This window comes from Canis lupus, chromosome 2, assembly GCF_011100685.1.
Source record: "Canis lupus familiaris isolate Mischka breed German Shepherd chromosome 2, alternate assembly UU_Cfam_GSD_1.0, whole genome shotgun sequence".
NCBI lineage: Eukaryota > Metazoa > Chordata > Mammalia > Carnivora > Canidae > Canis > Canis lupus.
Genome location: NC_049223.1, coordinates 45,947,781 through 45,962,476, shown reverse-complemented (window position 1 = coordinate 45,962,476; position 14,696 = coordinate 45,947,781). Strand labels below are relative to the sequence as shown.

The window sequence follows — 14,696 nt, the reverse complement described above, 5'->3', positions numbered from 1 at the left end:
AATCAAAAGAAATATGCACTTATATTCATGAGCCTAGTAATTTGGCCTTTGGCATTTCAAGGTGTTACTTACCAGAATACTGTTTCAGATCCCAGTGTGAGGTGGTTTTATTTAGGATTAGTACATATGGAAGGATCACACATAGTCACCGTCTTAATCATGCAATTACATTTATATCTCCAACTTTGCAGAGTATTTACGTTTTTGTTCTCTCTCTGCTCTTTACCAGTAAAGTTTTTACCCTTTAAAAGCAACATCACTAGGTTAAAAAAAATTGTGAAAGAAAGTATGGATAATGGCCGCATCCCTTATTTGCTGTTTTGTTCAGCTGCATTTTTAAGAAGCTTGAATAGAAAAGTAAGGAGGATGCCAGTGGCCCATACTTGGAAACACTCTAGAGCATTTGCTAAGATTACAAGAACAAAAAACAATTTGTTATGTGACAAGTGTGATTCTTCCCCCATTCTCTGTCAAATTTAAGGCATGTCTAGAGAAGATACTTCTGGATTTTCCTAAAAGTTGTTAGAAAAGTTGTGATCAGGAGAAATTTTCCCATTAACTGTTCTTTAAGATATTGAATTTAGTTGTTTGAATTTTTACAGATCAGCTCAACGGGGCTGTGTTATTAAAAGGTATAAAGAAATTACTATTAGATAAGAATATAGCAAATTCTTACTTTGAAGTAATGGAAAGAAGAAATATTTGTTTAGTTGTTTTGGGTATTGGTTTTAGTTTTTGTTGAACTATATATCTAAAGAAGAGTGTATTCCTATTCATCAAACACACTAAAGCATTTGGGAATTTTATATGGCAGCTTGACCTGAACATTCTTTGAAAAACACTGTTTCAAAAAACTGATTTCCCCTTTCTTTGGGATCAACACCACTACTGTTCATCTGTGTAGAGGGCAGGATTCCCAGATATCAGGGGTGTCAGAGGTCACCAAGACAATCCCTAGTTTCCATAATTTGCTAGATGATCTTCCAGAACTCAGGAAATAGTCATATTCATGGTGAGGTTTAGTACAGCAAAAGAATACAAAGCAAAATCAGCAAAGAAAAAGGCACATGGGGCAAAATCGAGAGGAATCCAGACACAAGCTTCTGAGAGTCTCTATTCTCAGTCAAACAGGATGCACTTAATTCCTCTAGAAATGAGCTGTGACAGCACATGTGAAATGTATCACCAGATAAGCCTTCTGGCAGAGAAACCTATGAAGGACTCAGTGCTTACATGAGGAATCTAAAATAATGCAACTCATAGAAACAGTAGACTTGGTAAAGAAGTAATTTGGGTTGCCAGGGGCTGGGGTACGGGAAATGGGAAATTGCTATTCAATGGGTATTTAGTTAGAACTATGCAAAATGAATCCTTTCTAGAGACCTACTGTCCAACATTATGCCTATAGTGGACAATACTGTGTTGCATGCTTAAAAATTTATCACTAGGGTAGATCTCGTGCTAAATGTTCTTGGCACAATTTTAAAAAACCCGCAAAATATAAAACAGACTCAGTGCCCGGAATTTTTACTGGAGGCTGGTCACTGGAGGCACCCTCTAGCTAGCATGTGGCTAAATTTCAGATTCCCAGAAGGAAAGCAGTCATTCAGCATAAACCAGATTTTTTGGCAGAACCAGTTTAGGCACAGTGAACACTTTTACCATTTAGGGACTGGTGGGTACCCTCCTGGAATCCAAGTTTCTAGATGCCAGCTAGGGCCCACCTTTACAGCTTTTCTAAAGATAACAGTCACAGGCCTGATGTTAACTCTTTGCTGCACATCAGGTTTATCTTAGAATCATTGTCCTGCTTTTTCTACATTTGAATAAGAAAAGATTATTTATAATTAAAATTAAACTAACTTAAGCCTGCGATGTATTCAATTAACTTTGGTATCTCAAAAAAATTGATGGCTGGCCATGATTTCTCATTCAAACCTTATATTATATCATCTGCTATTAAAAGAATATGATGCAGTATATCTAATATATCTCTATGTGGCAATGTGTATAATTAAAAATCTCAGGTAAAAGACAAACTCAATTAAAGTTTAATGTGTTGCTAAAAACAATTAGCCCCTAAATGCCAAAGAACTTATAGGTTCAGAATCGTCTGTATGGTAGTACTTCCTGGTTTAGAGTTTCTTTCCTTCCTAGTAAGAATCTAAGAATCAAGTGTAAGTGAAATGGTGCTTACCATTTGTAAAATACTCATTATTTTGGAGAAAAAAAATATGTCTTGTAGAGAGGTGAAACCAGGGAAAGTTATCTGTGCCTGAAGGCAGCCAGGAGAATCCATGGACAAGAGTGACCAATAAGAAACATAAACTAAGAATGTATTAAAGGAATAGTTATTACCTTCTGAAGCAAAAACTATTTGTGAATTGAGTGTTTGAGAAATATAAAAATGAGGTGTATACTTTTCTGGAATATCTAAGCTTTAGAAAGGAAGCAAAAGGTAAAGTTAGGGGTTATATTCTGTAGTCATTTCAGTTAATCAAAACCCCAGCTATCTTCCCAGAAAGGGCTCATGAGGAATTGAGACTATTTTGGCTCTGTTGTTTCAGTTCCCCATTGTTAAAAGTGAGCATGCCCCCCAGGTCCCACTGTCAACCTACACTGAGACATTGGTAACTGGAAATCTTTGATGGCAAAGGAGGCTTTCCATATCCTTTGGATCTCTTTTTCTTACTTTCTTAACATGATTATTTTGCACTCTTAATTCTGGTGTATCAACACACCAGACACCTGCTCTGTCTGGTATCACACAGTGCGTCTAGAGACTTATGCCACCTCTTTAGAAAGATAAAGTGTGGCCCCAAGAGTAACTCGTTTCTGAAGGGAACTTGGGCCTGAAGAGATGAGTGTTAGGGATGGTGCTATTAGCTTCCCTATGAAGTACCTGGGTCAAGGGACTGAGTTCGAGAGGGATTCTTTAAATGAACAATTCCACAATTCTACTTTTTTTTTGGGGGGGGGTACTAGGCAATATGAATACATTCAAATGTATGCCATTTAAAAACTCTCTTTAGGTATGCCTGAGGTGTTAGCTTGTGTGCGCTGTGATTTCTCAACCTTTAGATAACTTTAAAGGATGACAAAACAGGACTGTCAGACCTAAGATCCTGAAAACCTTGAATGTATCTATGAGTTTTCCATATGGGGTACAGTCACAGGCTTCACAGCTATATATTGACTCTCAGTGAAGTAAGAGGGACACTTTTTAATGGGCTTGAGATGCTGTGACCTTGGTAAAGAAGTAATTTGGAAGGTCATCGCTTTTCATATTTCTCTGCTAGATAGTTTTCTCTCCATTTACTTTTTAAAAACTTTTTATTAAGAGACTATTCACAGGCAGTAAAATATGCAAATCTTAAATATACATCTTGATAAATTTTTATATATTTATACACCGATGTAGTAGTGTATTAGTTTGGCCCCTTCTTGGACATCATATAAATGGGTTTGTATAGTGTGATCTTTGCGTTTGGCTTGTCCTTTCACTTGCAGTGTTTTTTTGATGTTTATCCATGTTGGTGTATGTATCAATAGTTTGTTCTTTTTTATTGTAGTGCACTGTTCCACTTTATGAGTATACCATGATTTATTTTTCCATGCTGTCTTGTTGATGGACATTTGAGATGTTTCTTGCATGTAGCTATTGTGAATAATATTGCTATGTGCTTTTGTATCTAAGTCTTTTTGTGGACATATGCAGTTATTTCTCTTGTATTCCTACGAGTGGAATTTCTGAGTCATAGGTAAACATTTTTATTTTTGTTTTCTCAAAGTGATATACTATTTTAATCTTCCACTAGCAATGTTTGGAAGTTCCATTTGCTCTGCATCCTCACCAACACTTGATATTCTCTGTCTCTCTCATTTTATCCATTCTGATGAATGTGTGGTGGTATCTCACTATGGTTTTAATTTATATTTCACTGATGAGTAAGTAGTGATATTATTTACCTTCTAATATATTTATTGAACACATAGGTATTTTATGCTTTGCCCATTTAAAAATTTATTCAGTTTTTCTTTGACTTATATATTCTGCATATATTCTATTTTTAAAATTTTATTTAAATTAAATTAACTAAGATATAACCTGTTGTTGGTTTCAGAGGTAGAGTCAGTGATTCATTGGTCTTATATAATACCCAGTGCTCATTACATCACATGCTTTCCTTTTTTTATTATTATTTTTTTAATAATAAATTTATTTTTTATTTGTGTTCAATTCCATGCTTTCTTTAATGTTCATTACCCAGTTACCCCATCCTCCCACCCGCTCCCTTCCAGTGACCCTCATTTTGTTTCCTATGATTGAGTCTCTTATGGTTTGTCTCTCTCTTTCTATATTCTAGACATATACTCTAAGTCATTTGTTAGATATATGCATTGTAAAATAAATATTTTCTCCCAGACCATGGCTTCAATATTTACTTTCTGTTTGCTTATAATGGTGGTAATAGTAAGGACCTCTAAAATGAGTGCATGTGTGTGCATAAGTGTGTGTGTGTAGGGAAAAGTGTAACAGTGAGAGGTCAAGGAAATGAGAATAAGCGAGATGACAGTGGAATAAGGGGGGAAGGAGAAAGAATAAGCAGATGAAGGGGAAAACAGTGAACAGGAAAAGAGGGAAGTGCGTAGGGTGGAGAAAAAAAATGGAAGGGGCAAATGGACACAGCTTGGTAAAGGGAAAGCAGGTAATACGAATGACACTTAACCTTCAGGACAGTTTTACTTAGAGACAAGGACAGTTATCCCTTGAATATTGAATGATGACAAATGGGGCATCCAGGCACTAAGCGGGCAAAGAAACATTGAGAATGAAATGACAGTATGTTTGTGGTGGCCCACAGCAAAGTAGTAAGTGGTTAAGAGGCAGACAGGTTGAATTTGCATCCTTCTTGCCTTCACCATTTATGAGCACAGTGACCATGGGAAAATTAATTAAAATTAGAAACCTAAAAAATTAGGTTTCTAATTTTTCAAGGACAAACTAGGAATAGTGGAAGTACCTACTTAATGGGTTTGTTGCGAGGATAAAATACTTAGCATTCTAAGTACTTATTATGTAATAACACTTACTACTACCACTACACTTATTTGGGAAAGTATTAGAACACATCATGTTTGTTGTTGTTGAATTTGTAGTTTCCAATAAGAAAACCATAGGTCTATGTCTTGTTCTTGGTATTTGTCCACTGACTTGCCCTGTTTTCCAGTACTGTTCAGTTATGTTTGGGTGAGAGTGGAGGTCCTCTTTACTTCTTCCTTGTTACATCTCTGTACCAAGTCTTGATGACTTCTACAGATTTGTCAGGCCAGAATACTCAAGAGGAATTAGGAGCTTTCCCTGGCTGTACCTCTGTTCCTGGCTTACTGTCTCTGGCTGGTCCATGTACCCCCAGATGCTCTGAGGAGGGTTTAGCCTGCCACGCGTGTGGATACTGCTCCCTGTGCACAGGTAGGAAGTTGAGGCAGCAGAGGGCTGGTAAGGACAGGTAGTGCTAAATCTCTCTAGCTGTGTTTCACTGCTGTATCAGCTATAATAAAATGAGAGCCAAGGAGCAAGTTATCCCCTTGTGACATGTTGACACACCCCTGAATGGATGTATATGCAGGGATATGCATGAGTGGAGAATATTAGAAACACTTTCTCATTACCGGTGTCTTATTACTTGTCTGGAGAAGTACACCGTGTGCATGTGTATTACTATGTTCCAAAATAAAAATGAAAAGAAGAAAATGACCAGAATTTCAGAATTTAAAGGAAGAAATGCTCATTCTTGGAAATAAATGCCCCAACATAGGGTGAAGGATTACTTTAGTCAAATAAGGTTTCATTTTGCAAGGATCTTCTAGAAATCTTTCCATGAGTTATGTGCCATACACAGACGAGTTGGTCTTGGATGCCAGTTATACATTGATTATCTGAGGAACTACCCATCATCTAGTGTTCTTGAGTACATACAGTACATTAGAGTGAACATAAAAAAGGTAATTTTCTATATTTTGTTACTGAGTCAAAATCCAAACAAAATAAAAGTAAGAAAAATAGAAGCTTGGGGAGCCTGAGGGGCTCAGTGGTTGAGTGTCTGCCTTTGGCTCAGGTCCTGATCCCGGGGCCTGAGATTGAGTCCCATATTGGGCTTCCCTTTCTCTCTCTCTATCTTTCATGAATAAATAAATAAAATCTTAAAAAAAAAAAAACAAAAAAACAGAAGCTTAAAGCAGACGTACCTGATCTTTGAAATTTGGTCTTAAATGAAGAAGGTATTAACAGTGAACATTCTGTATTTGGAATATTTTGGATCGAAGGATTTATGAAGCCAAAGGGTTGTATTTCACAGTCTACCTACAAGACTTGTGCCTTCATATTGGATATGTGCTCAGTTTTTGAGAGATTTATCTGATAGGTTCTTTGAAATTGGTGATTTTCTGGTGCCTCGGTGGCTCAGTTGGTTAAGTCAATACCTTTGCTCAGGTATTGATCCTGGAGTCCTAGGATTGAGCCTTAACCTGGCTCTCTGCTCAGTGTGGGTAGTCTCCTTTTCCCTCCCCTTTGCCTCTCCCCCCACTCATGTTCTTTCTCTTGCTTACTCACTCTCTCATAAATAAATAAATAAATAAATAAATAAATAAATAAATAAATAAAATCTTAAAAAAAAAATTAGTGATTTTCAAGATTAAAATTAGACTCGCAGACTGAACACTGTATCTTTAATATATAGTATCTTGAAAAGTTACATCTTTTTTTTTTTCAGAATGAGTAGCAATTCTTGGATCTAACCTAAAATAAATAGCTAAATGACACTGTTTTTCCTCCCACATCATAGAATCTCTGAATGTTTTATGATATTTGTCATGCCCTGAATTTATAAAAGAATAAGGTAATTATCAAGCTCCAATTTCATTTTTCAGACTACTATGGTGCCTTTTCATTTTTCGTAGTACTTTCTGGCATTCTAATTAAGGATACCTCAAATATACTGTTACTACCCCACAGTATTTTACTCTATATCTGTATGTCAGTAAAGTAACACGTTCCAGGGGTGAATTTACTTTTGTAGTCAAAGTTTCTATGTCACCAGGCTCTTGTGTTCTTAAAAACACTAAAGACTGGGATCCCTGGGTGGCTCAGGAGTTTAGCACCTGCCTTCGACCCAGGGCGTGATCCTGGAGTCCCGGGATCGAGTCCCGCATCAGGCTCCCTGCATGGAACCTGCTTCTCCCTCTGCCTGTGTCTCTGCCTCTCTCTCTGTGTCTCCCATGAATAAATAAATAAAATCTTAAAAAAAAAAAAAAACACTAAAGAGAGTGGTGACTTTGCATTTACCACATCAGAGCATGTGGTTCCTGCTTCCAAACCTTTCTTACGCCACCTTTACTTGTTTAATAGTATAGATTGGTTGGGAATCCCATGTATCCCCAAAATGAGCCCAGTGAAACATTTATTTTCCTATTAAAAGTTGATTGAAGACCATGGTACTATGACCTGCAGAGTGTAGAGCTGAATAAAGCACTTTATTTTTGTCTAGGAATCATAATTTTCAGCTTCTCAGATAGGTTGTTTCCCCTAAACACTCCCTGCTTGACCGTCTTTACATAATCCAGAGTTATTCATCACTGAAATGTTTAGGGGGAGTTTAAAATTCTTTAAAAGTCATGTTGTTCTGACTTGCAGTATTGTGTTCATGAATGAGAAAGTAGGTGAAAGCACCCTGAGTGGCTTTCATGTAACACTGATTCAAACTTAATATTGACGTTAAGAAATGCAGAATAAGAAAAATGTGTTAAGCTGAAATTTAGGAAAGGATAAAGATATAAAAAATTCCCTTCCCCTGACAAATGAGCACTATAAAAGGACAAAGAGATTTCATGAAAATAAAACTATATATAGAAAAGAAGCTATAGAAAAATTATATGATCTCTCTCTCATATATGAAAATTATGATTATATGAAAATTATATGTTTCTAATGTTGTTTGCTTTCTTTTGGTTTGGCTTGGTTTTGCTGAAAATCCTGGCTAGTTAGTTAGAATTCTTTCTAACAATTTGGGACTTCCATATCAATTATCATACCTATTTATCACATTTGTTTAGAATCTTCTGTCTACTTGTAAGATAGTAGATAGAGCCAGGCATTTTTACAGCTATTCCAAATTTCTGGAATTCAGTCAAAGTCGCATGCCATTTTGTTAAGCTGTTTGATGTCATTTATATCATCTATCTGGATGATATATTGGCTTTAATGGATTGGCATCACTTAAATTGCAGTTGGTAGCTTTGAGTCTGGAAAAGGTAAGACCTTTGCCCACATTTCCAGAAAGGTTCTGTCTCAGGGTATTCTGACTCTTACAACAATGTGATTCCTAAGAAAATTGCAACTAATACTAAATGTCATAATAAACACACACATACATACACAAACCCCTTGTTATGTGGAAACTTTGCATGGAAATTAAGAACTTTAGTAAAGACGTGATCGCCTCATCCGGGTCCTTTGCGTTCTCTCTCCCTCTCCCAACATGGCGGCCTCAGCAAAAAAGAAGAAGAAGAAGGGGAACACTATCTCCCTAACAGACTTTCTGGCTGAGGGTGGAGGGACTGGGGGAGGAAGCACCTATGTCCCCAAACCAGTCAGCTGGGCTGATGAAACAGACGGCCTGGAAGGAGATGTTTCAACCACTTGGCACAGTAATGGCGATGACGTGTATAGAGCACCTCCAATTGACCGTTCCATCCTGCCCACTGCTCCACGGGCTGCTCGGGAACCCAATATCGACCGGAGCCGTCTTCCAAAATCGCCACCCTATACTGCTTTTCTAGGGAACCTGCCCTATGATGTCACAGAAGATTCCATTAAGGAATTCTTTAGAGGATTAAATATCAGTGCAGTGCGTTTACCACGTGAACCCAGCAATCCAGAGAGGTGGAAAGGTTTTGGTTACGCTGAGTTTGAGGACCTGGATTCTTTGCTCAGTGCCCTGAGCCTCAACGAAGAGTCTCTAGGTAACAGGAGAATTCGAGTGGACGTTGCTGATCAAGCACAGGATAAAGATAGGGGTGATCATTCTTTTGGCCGAGATAGAAATCGGGATTCTGACAAAACAGATACAGCGTCCTGCCACGGACAGCTTCGATGACTACCCACCTAGGAGAGGTGATGATAGCTTTGGAGACAAGGATCGAGACCGTTACGATTCAGACTGATACCGTGATGGATATCGGGATGGGTATCGTGATGGTCCACGCCGAGATATGGACCGATACGGAGGCCGGGATCGCTATAATGACCGAGGCAGCCGAGACTATGACAGAGGCTACGATTCCAGGATAGGCAGTGGCAGAAGAGCATTTGGTAGTGGGTACCGAAGGGATGACGACTACAGAGGAGGCGGGGACCGCTATGAAGACAGATACGACAGGCGAGACAATCGGTCCTGGAGCTCCAGAGATGATTACTCTCGGGATGACTATAGGCGTGATGATAGAGGTCCCCCCCAAAGACCCAAACTGAATCTAAAGCCTCGGAGTACTCCTAAGGAAGATGATTCCTCCGCTAGCACCTCCCAGTCTCGTCGAGCGGCCTCTATCTTTGGAGGGGCAAAGCCTGTTGACACAGCTGCTAGAGAGTGAGAAGTAGAAGAGCGGCTGCAGAAGGAGCAGGAGAAGCTGCAGCACCAGCTGGATGAGCCAAAACTAGAGCGACGGCCTCGAGAGAGACACCCAAGCTGGCGAAGTGAAGAGACTCAGGAACGGGAACGGTCCAGGACAGGAAGTGAGTCATCACAGACTGGAACCTCGGCCACAACTGGCAGAAGTAAGTCAGACCAGGATGCATGAAGGAGAGAGAGAGTGAGAAGTCTCTAGAAAATAAAACACCGAATAAGGAGGAAGACTGTCACTCTCCAACTTCTAAGCCACCCAAATCTGAACAGCCTCTGAAGGTAATGCCAGCCCCTCCACCAAAGGAGAATGCTTGGGTGAAGCGAAGTTCTAACCCTCCTGCCCGATCTCAGAGCTCGGACACAGAGCAAAAGTCCCCCACGAGTGGTGGAGAGAAAGCAGTCCCGGCTCAGCCCCGGAGGAAGGACCAGCAAGGAGAGGCATCTCTAAATTTCATTTCACTAAAGCAGATGAAAACAAAGTAGATGGGGTGAGTGTCCCAAAAGGCCACAGTGGGAACTCCAGCTGTGGTCCAGGAGACGGAGGGAACAAAGACCACTGGAAGGAGCCGGATAGGAAAGACGGCAAAAAGGATTAAGACTCCCGATCTGCACCTGAGCCAAAGAAACCTGAAGAAAATCCAGCTTCCAAGTTCAGTTCTGCAAGCAAGTATGCTGCTCTCTCCATTGATGGTGAAGATGAGAACGAGGGAGAAAATTACACCAAATAGACCTCTGCATCCTGTGCTTTCTCCTAGTTTCTCCACCCTGGAACATTCGAGAGCAAATCAAACCTCTACCCAGACAAGACAATAAAACTCATCATCTCCTGGAGACCTTTCTTAACTTTTTTTTTAAAAAAACAAAAAACAGTGAAATGAAATTCTTTTGCATGCTGCTGCAGCCTTTAAAGTATTGAACTAACTGGAGAATCGCCAATGTAGCCAGAGAGAAAGAGAAGTACAGCTTTTAACAGGAAAGTTGTGCATTTTTCCGGAAAAAAAAAAAACAAAACTTTAGTATATATAAATAATTTAAAATATATAATTTACAATATATAAATAAAATTTAGAATATACATTTTAGCATACATAAATATTATATTTCACAACTGACTTTCTGGAACTTCTCCCTCTTTTTTGGGGGAGTGTTCAGCAGTGTTCTCCATCTTTCCTCCTCTACTAACTGTTCTTTGTCCCAGTTAACATTTGACTTTGGCTATTTTTAATTCTCTAATATGATTTAATTCAAATCAACTATTTTATATTCCCACATATTTTACAGAATTGAGTTAAATTTTGTAGATATAAGAATAACTACAAGTTGTATTGATGAACATAATCATCTACACACTCATGCATTGATCACATATTTATATATTCACTTACACATTTATCTAATAAATAGCTGGTTTCTCTTATTTGCTATATACTGATCTATGAACTGGAGATGGAAAGCTCAACAAGACCAATATAGTCTCTTCAATATAGTCTCTTCTGTCATAGAGTTTAGAACTAGTAGGGCATACAAACAAGAAAACAGGCAACTGCAATCCTATTTGTTAGATGTAAAGTACGAATATAACCGAGGACATGCAGAATAATATAGGGTATCTTTGGGGAGCAGGCTTGTGAGGAACTGACACTACCTGGGACCTAAAAGGAGATGGTTCTCAGCATGGAGAATAATAGGGACACAATCTTGGAACAAGAGGAAGCAGTGTTTGTATCCCAGTAACTAAAAATTTATTTCTTAATACTTTTTTAAAGATTTTTAAAAAAATTATTGATTCATGAGAGTCACACACAGAGAGACAGAGACACATAGGAAGAGGGAGAAGCAGGCACTCTGTGATGTGGGACTCAATCCCAGGACCCCACGATCATGACCTGAGCTAAATGCTCAGCCACTGAGCCATCCAGGTACCCCCCGTAACTAAAATTTTAGCATCAGTTAGATCATTTAGAGCTGTGGATCATATTGAAGGCACAGTCAATAATCATTACCATTACTTTTTCTTGTAACCAACATGTGTTGGAATATTCTCTAGTAATGCTGAGCATCCAAGGTATAAGCACCAACAAGGCAAACAGTTATTTGATCCAAAACTGGAAAGTGAGAATACGGAATAAGAAAAATAGGGAAAACGAATTGAAGGTATTTGTGAGAGAGTGAATGTATTGCGGCAACTACACTAGATATGGAAATAAGAAGATACAGATATAGAAAGAGTTCAAGGTCTCTAGGGGCCTCTGTGATGGCAAACAGGCAAGATTAGAATAACTGAACAGGTTGAAAGAATAGGAAGTTATATTTGTTGGACAACATGTTTTATGTTATGATTTGAGTGTTGAGGGTCATATAAGATGTTTTCATGATGCAGAGGGATGCTAGGGAAGAGGGTGTTGTAGTGGGAAAGAAATAGTAGAGGAATTGAGAGATTTAACCATGGGGTGATTCTTCCATGTGGACACTGAGGTCAAGCATAAAGACTCAAGATGTCCAGGTGCTAAAATGGTGGACGCTTTTCAAAAAATGGTACATAGTGACCAGGGAGACTAGCAAAAGTCATTGATGAAGCAGAGTTGATTGGCATGGATGCCAAAAGAGGGCTTCACAAGGGAGCGGAGGAGTAACAATTAGTAAGTTAATGTGAATAACTGGGAGAGCACAAAACCATCTCAGGGAGGGGGCACAGGGCACCAAGAACAAGAGCAGCCTCCCCTTCCCTGGTTGCCTTGCAGGGAAGGGACATCCTCAGTGAAGACCAAGTTTGAAGGAAGGCAGCATGCAGGGGTACCTGTGATGAATGGAAGTCTGCTTACCATGGAAAGAGATTTCTAGAAAAAATTGGAGATGTTAGGAATAACAAGAGTGGGGGTTTGGACAGGGGAGAGAAATCACAGAGCAATGTGAGGATAGTGAACTGGAAGAACACAGAGGAGAGGAAGAGTTTCTATCTCAGGTATTTCTCTGAGGTGTGATTATTATAGATGAATTCCAGAACATTTTCAGGCATCTGTCCAGCTGTCCTTTGACAGAGATTCAGGGAAGGGGAAGTGTAGCATAGTTACTGAGTCTTTTAGGAAGGCCATGGGGGTTGTTCTACTCCAAATAAGTAGGTTCACAATGGCGTTCTGTTTCTCAGGACTTTCATCTTTTGGAAATAGCAGCAGCTTGTGGTGTTTGGAGAATTTTGCATCTTTTATGGTATTCAGCTGTGCCCTAGATTTATTATAGGCTCTGGAATATGGTGAAGGATCTTATTTTTTTAAATGTGCATTATCTTTTCAGTCAGTATTATTCTATTTTAAACAGTTGGGTTTTTTATATTTAACTCTAATTGTTTTGCCAGTTATAAGAACAACTTAGGTATTTTGGATTAGCATTTGGGTTTTTCTCTTGAGAATTTCCTTTATCAGAAATGATCATTGTCTCAATACTGCTTTCTTAACTATTCTTAAATACTACTGCTGGGATTCAAGTGTTATTCCAGTTCATCATGCTGCTAATTGTAGCAGTGGAATCTAGAGTGAAATTGAATTTGATGTAGACAAATAGTATTTGTAGAAACCTTTCTTCAGTAAATTGGGTTACTAAAGTAAAGTGAAACACCAGAAAGGCACATGTGTTTTTCCCTTAACTTGGATATTACATATTATTTCCAGATTTTATCTTCTAGAAAACTGTGTTGATGATAATATTAACTTAAATCTGCTTGATAAAGCTGTATGGTTAAGACCTGGGATTAAAAATCCTGGTATGAGGCCTCTACAAACACAATTTCATTTTGTTCTGTTCTGTGACCTAGTGAAGGTCATTTTCCCTGTTTTTATCCTCACCATCTGAAATAGTACTTGTGACTAGAATTTAGCAATTGTGGAGTATATCATATTTATAAAATGCCTTAGCAAAGGGTATTTTACTATGTAGAGATCCAAGCAGAGAGTGCTCCATTTGTCTTAAGAAGAAATATAAAAGTTAATTGATTTTCAGAGGATAACTGTAACAAAGACTGGAACCCACATTATCTCATCTTGGTTTATAACTTCTGGTGTATTTTATTCAGTATCTACTGAATAATCTGAAGTGAGGGCTAATGATTTTAGGTTTATTTAGTGTTTTTATAAAACTGCTTTGTAAGTGAAAGTCATTATTTGCAGTTGGCAAAAACAGTGAATGGATGGTAATGAAAATTCACATTCATGGACCATTATCTTGTCATTAAGATGATCATTATGAGAACTATATGGTACCATGGAAGTGCTTGGGGCCTTTTGAAAAGAAAAGCAAAATACACAAGTACATTTGTGTTAAAGTTATAGCACTGCAAAATAGATGCCTGCATGTAGCTAAGGATGGGAAAGTAACATGAAAGTAATTACATTTTTTCAAGTAACAGGATTGTAGTTATTTTTTCTCTCATATTGATTTCTCTTAAAAATATATTTTTATCTATTCAGTAAAATTACCTTAAAATTGCATTCATGATTATTTGCAGTTTCATTCATCCAAATGTTTATTGATCCTTTGGTATATGATAGATACTATTTTAGGTGCTGACAGTATATTTTGAATAGATAAAAATAAAATTCTTGGTATTTTGTTTCTTAACTGTAATTCACTAGGTATTTTTGGCAAATATGTGGAGGAGGAATACTGGGGTCTTTCAGGGTTCTCTTGATCATTTTATGTAAGCTTGTCTCTGTTTGCAGGTAAGTCCCCAAAAAGATCACCAGAAAAATCTATTGGTTAAGAAAAACTAAGATTAGTCTCATTGGAATAAAGAATACTTCCTTTAAACTTAGAAATATTTCAGAAAGAGGAAGTAAAGAAAGGATGTTCATAGAGTCTTACAGCCTGGTCTTGGTAGGTGGAGAAATGGTTGGGATTGCACCTGATTTAAAGACCTAATAGCTTGGGGCACTTGAGTGGCTCATTTTATTAAGCATCCAACTTTGGTTTTGTGTCAGGTCATGATTTCAGAGTCATGGGATCAAGTCCAAATTGGGCTCCGTG

General features: G+C 38.2%; 1 protein-coding gene and 1 pseudogene across 10 annotated transcripts in view; both read left to right on the top strand.

The window, feature by feature from the left end:
- PDE4D (phosphodiesterase 4D) overlaps positions 1–14,696 on the top strand; it is a 1,400,346-nt gene that overhangs the window by 469,177 nt on the left and 916,473 nt on the right. The gene's annotated exons all lie outside the window — the stretch shown is intronic.
- Positions 8,512–10,549, top strand: LOC102156515 (annotated as a pseudogene).